This window comes from Procambarus clarkii, chromosome 10 (genome assembly GCF_040958095.1).
Source record: "Procambarus clarkii isolate CNS0578487 chromosome 10, FALCON_Pclarkii_2.0, whole genome shotgun sequence".
NCBI lineage: Eukaryota > Metazoa > Arthropoda > Malacostraca > Decapoda > Cambaridae > Procambarus > Procambarus clarkii.
The window spans coordinates 44,619,581-44,625,727 of NC_091159.1; positions in this window are offsets into that span (position 1 = coordinate 44,619,581).

Sequence of the window (6,147 nt, forward strand, 5' to 3'; positions counted from 1 at the left end):
GGTACACGGTACACGGTACACGGTACACGGTAGTTCTGGCCATTCAAACTTTGCCAGAAGTGTCACCTAAATTGTGAGGAAATACAACGTCTTGACTGAGTGATACAACAGGCATAATACAGTATAAGACAAGCAGCACTAGTCAGCAGGGAGAAAGCAGTGAGCAACTTTAGCCGGATACTTGATATTATTTAGGAATTACTGTAATAGAAAAATGATTTGTTGACCAGGTATGTAAAGCCTGTTGCAACTTGTTCGAATCCTGTTGCAAATCCTGTTCCAACTTGCAATCCTGTTCGTTCCTCTCACAGGATTCTATTACAACCTCTCACAGAAGCAGTGTGATGCAGACCACCTTTCATCCTGTTGATGTCAACTGCAGAGTGCACAATTGCATAATATTTATGCTTGCTCTGTTTCACATCCATCATATTTCATTTATCATATTGACTTTCTTTGACAAATAAATATGTTTTCACTGTATTTGTGAGTATTGTGGTATTAAATTGGTTACTTGATATACAGCATCAGAATTAGCCTGTTGAAATACAAAATCAGAACTGATATGTTGAAATACAGCATCAGAGTTAGCCATTGGAATACAGCATCAGAATTGGCCTCTTGAAATACATCCTCAGAATTGGCTTGTTGAAATACAACATCATAATTTGCCTGTTGAAATATAGCATCAGAATTAACCTGTTGAAATACAGCATCAGAATTGGCCTGTTGATATACATTCTCAGAATTGATCTGTTGAAATACAACATCATAATTTGCCTGTTGAAATACTGCATCAGAATTGTCCTGTTGAAATACATCCTCAGAATTGGCCTGTTGAAAGACAGCATCAGAATTGGCCTGTTGAAATACATCCTCAGAATTGGCCTGTTGAAATACAGCATCAGAATTGGCCTGTTGAAATACATCCTCAGAATTGGCCTGTTGAAATAAAGTATCAGAATTGGCCTGTTGAAATACATCCTCAGAATTGGCCTGTTGAAAGACAGCATCAGAATTGGCCTGTTGAAATACATCCTCAGAATTGGCCTGTTGAAATAAAGTATCAGAATTGGCCTGTTGAAATACATCCTCAGAATTGGCCTGTTGAAATACAGCATCAGAATTGGCCTGTTGAAATACATCCTCAGAATTGGCCTGTTGAAATACAGCATCAGAATTGGCCAATTGAAATACAGCATCGGAATTGGTCTGTTGAAATATATCCTCAGAATTGGCCTGTTGAAAGACAGCATCAGAATTGGCCAACTGAAATACATCCTCAAAATTGGTTTGTTGAAATACAGCATCAGAATTGGTCTGTTGAAATACAGCATTAGAATTATTATATTGAAATACAGCATCAGAATTGGCCTGTTGAAATACAGCATCAGAATTGGTCTTAAACAGAATTGTTAACAAAGTATTTGTTAACATTTAAAACCGTAACAATGAATTTATTCATATAATTTTATAATGAACCTTATGTTTTAATTACAGTTCTTGAGTATAATTAGTAATTGATGAATATTATTAAATTGTTCTTCTGTTAGTGAAAATTGTATTTAAATTTTTTTAAATTAGATTTTCATATGATGTATAATAATGATTAATTAGACCTTTTTCGCCATATAAATTAACAAATTTCAAAAACTTAACTCAGATACTGATGATATTTTTGAATGATGAATTTTATTTTGCCTTTAATTCAAATCAAAGTCAAGATCAAATTATTTAGATGGATTATTAGGTGCTAGATTTAGAAGCCAGGAGAGCAGAGAGATTATTAGATGAATCAGTATGATGAGTTTAGGAACGTTGCATGAATATAATTATCAAATGAATTCGTCGTAAATGTCTAGGTAAAGTTGATGAGTAAGTAGATGCAGGATTAATTAGATGAGTGAGAATAATGAGGTGAGTAGGTGGGTATAACTACTCACTTTATTAGTAAATAAGGTGAGTATTGATATTGGTATACTTAATATTAAATAAATATTTAAATAATATCTACATACTAAATAAATATTTAAATATTTAATATGCAAATATTAAATTCATATTTAAATATATATTTAGTAATTTAAATGAATGTTTAATTAGGAATTTAATATTTAAATGCTTCAAAATTATTGTTTATTATTCAACATAAAATTAATATATATAATTATAATATTTTTAAAAATCTCGGAATTTTGTTATTGTTATAATTTTGTCATTAAATTATTGCTTATAAGATATTATTAGTATTTCTATTACTAATATTACTAGCATTAATAGTACAAATATTACTAGCATTAATATTACTAATATTACTAGCATTAATATTACTAATATTACTAGCATTAATAGTACAAATATTACTAGCATTAATATTCCTAATATTAGTAGCATTAATATTACTAATATTACTAGCATTAATATTCCTAATATTAGTAGCATTAATATTACTAATATTACTAGCATTAATATTACTAATATTACTAGCATTAATAGTACAAATAATACTAGCATTAATATTCCTAATATTAGTAGCATTAATATTACTAATATTACTAGCATTAATATTCCTAATATTAGTAGCATTAATATCACTAATATTACTAGCATTAATATTACTAATATTACTAGCATTAATATTACTAATATTACAACTATTAACTGCGTAGAGCACAAAGTACTAGCAGCGAAGGAGATGAACAAGACAAGAGTAGATTTTAATAGTTTCTACTAGCTGAGATTTCTACTTTAAGAACTTTATCAAATGCCTAGGGCTAGTACTCACCTAGTTGTATTCACCTAGTTGTACTCACCTAGTTGTGCTTGAGGGGGTTGAGCTCTGGCTCTTTGGTCCCGCCTCTCGACGGTCAGTCAACAGGTGTACAGGTTCCTGAGCCTATTGGGCTCTATTATATCTACACTTGAAGCTGTGTTTGGAGTCAGCCTCCACCACATCACTGCCTAATGCATTCCATCTGTTAACTACTCTGACACTGAAAAAAGTAGTGTTTTGTGGGGTGTTGGTCATAGGGGGGGGGGGTAGCCAATCCTAAGATCTCCCACCGTCAGGAAACAGTCGTACTAAAGTACTCTTATCCTAACCTACCAGAGGACCCAAAACAGAAAACGGGATAGTATGTCGATTTTGCCAGCCGCTTCCATTTTCTAGTACGACGATTTTTGGCCTTGTGCGTCAAAAATGCGACGCTGTATTAGGAGGACGGGTTGCGGTGAGGTGAAGTTAGGAGGGGGGGAGGGTCAAACTTATACGTATATCACACCCATATATCTTCACAGTATAACTGATACCCAATGAGAACTTCCAGTATCAATATAACACACTACCATTATAACGACCCGCCCGGCCTCCTATTTTAACACAATAATATAACATCGAAGCAGAACTAGTACTAATTTTACCTGGTAGGTCTAGAATGTTAACAATTATCAATGTAACATCCCAAAATGACTTCTATTTTAACCCAGTTTTAATATATCGACCAGTAGGCCTTTACATTTTTTTCCCCAGAACCAGTATAACGACTCAGTAGGCCTAGTATATTAATCCATACTCAATTACAACCCTAGTTACTAGTTGAGTAACTAGTAACTACTTGTTGAACAACCCCATTAGATATAAACTTACAATGTAACAATCCACTGTAGTCCATTGGATCTTTAATATATAATAATGTCATGCACTGTGAAAAAACACAATATATAATATATATATATATATATATATATATATATATATATATATATATATATATATATATATATATATATATATATATATATGTATATATATATGTATAGCAGATATATATGTTATAGAAAAGATGTGTTGACCAGAGAATAAAATAAACGAAGAATTAATCATTCAATAAATATGTCGGCTTTAAATTGGATTAATTTGAAGAGAAAATGTCTAGGACTTCTTTCTTCGTGAATGAAGTGGGATGGATTTAGTAGACTGTGAATGAAGATCCAAGCATTTGATTCACTTGATTCATGAGAGATTCTAACTTGGGACTTCAGAATGTGAGTCTGGGACCCTGCCGACCAGACCCGCGTGTTTGTGGTGGGCAGCCGGCGGACGCCCTGGTGTGGTGGGCAGCCGGCGGGCGCCCTGGTGTGGTGGGCAGCCGGCGGACGCCCTGGTGTGGTGGGCATCCGGCGGACGCCCTGGTGTGGTGGGCAGCCGGCGGGCGCCCCCTGGTGTGGTGGGCAGCCGGCGGGCGCCCTGGTGTGGTGGGCAGCCGGCGGGCGCCCTGGTGTGGTGGGCAGCCGGCGGGCGCCCTGGTGTGGTGGGCAGCCGGCGGGGCGCCCTGGTGTGATGGGCAGCCGGCGGGCGCCCTGGTGTGGTGGGCAGCCGGCGGGCGCCCTGGTGTGGTGGGCAGCCGGCGGGCGCCCTGGTGTGGTGGGCAGCCGGCGGGCGCCCCCTGGTGTGGTGGGCAGCCGGCGGGCGCCCCCTGGTGTGGTGGGCAGCCGGCGGGCGCCCTGGTGTGGTGGGCAGTCGGCGGGCGCCCTGGTGTGGTGGGCAGCCGGCGGGCGCCCTGGTGTGGTGGGCAGCCGGCGGGCGCCCTGGTGTGGTGGGCAGCCGGCGGGCGCCCTGGTGTGGTGGGCAGCCGGCGGGCGCCCTGGTGTGGTGGGCAGCCGGCGGGTCCCGACGCGACTGATCACACAGACTTGACTAAGAGTAGACCGCAGTCGTCCCTTCACACGATAGATACACATGGTGGTAGTGACTGGTTGCGGGGTGACTGGTTGCGGGGTGACTGGTTGCGGGGTGACTGGTTGCGGGGTGACTGGTTGCGGGGTGACTGGTTGGGTCGACCATTTCCGTCCCACCACCAACACATGCGCCATCACCACAACCACTACCACCTCCATCGTCACTATAACACTACTATTGCCACAACTGATACATCTCACCACCCATCGCCATCATCACTACCCCTAGCATCACCATCACCTCCACCACCACTATCATCACCACCACCACCACCACTATCATCACCACCACCACCACTATCATCACCACCACCACCACTATCATCACCACCACCACCACCACTATCATCACCACCACCACCACCACTATCATCACCACCACCACCACTATCATCACCACCACCACCACTATCATCACCACCACCACCACCACTATCATCACCACCACCACCACCACTATCATCACTACCAGTAGGATAAAACCCCCAAACATATATTCATGAATTTTACGTAAAAGACTTTACACGGAGTCCTTCCCTCTCTCCTGAGTGCTCTGTCAAGGTCTTGAGTGTGTGGTGAGGAGGAGTCTTGCACACCTCAAAGACTAAGTCAGTTTAGTCGTTGAGGTGTAAGTCTGATCCAGACCACGCACTCAGACCATGACAAAGCACTCAGTAGAGTGCGAAGGACTTCGTGTAAATCAAGTAAATAAATACATAAGTACTTACCTATTTGTACTCACCTATTTGTGCTTGCGGGGGTTGAGCTTTGGCTCTTTGGTCCCGCCTCTCAACTGTCAATCAACTGGTGTACAGATTCCTGAGCCTACTGGGCTCTATCATATCTACATTTAAAACTGTGTATGGAGTCAGCCTCCACCACATCACTGCCTCACAATCTCACAAGTGTGTGTGTGGGGGGGTGTGTTATCATGTGTTATCATGTGTGTGGGAGAACATTACTGTGTAGTTAACATCAATAACACCACCAGCGCCAGCACACGTCTCACCAGGCATGGCTCCTCTCTGTTCACTTACCACCAAGACTAACTGTTGTTGAACACTCACACTCTACACCGACACCCCCCCCCCCTCCTCCTGCTTACCCCACAACACCACCACCACCACCTCACACCAGCAGCTGCAACCCCAACACCTCTCCCCCACCCACCCCACCTCCCACACCACCACCAGCACCACCTCACACCAGCAGTAGCCACCCCCCACATCTAGCCTCTCACCCCCCCCCCCCCACACCCTCAACACCACCACCCCAGCTGTTGAACACCCCCAACCATCTCCCCATTCCATTCACCCCAACCCACCCACCCCTCTTACTTCATAATCTCTTGCCTAACTCCCCCTCCCTCTCCATCTCTTCCTCTCCTCTCCTCCCTCCCTCCCACTCTCC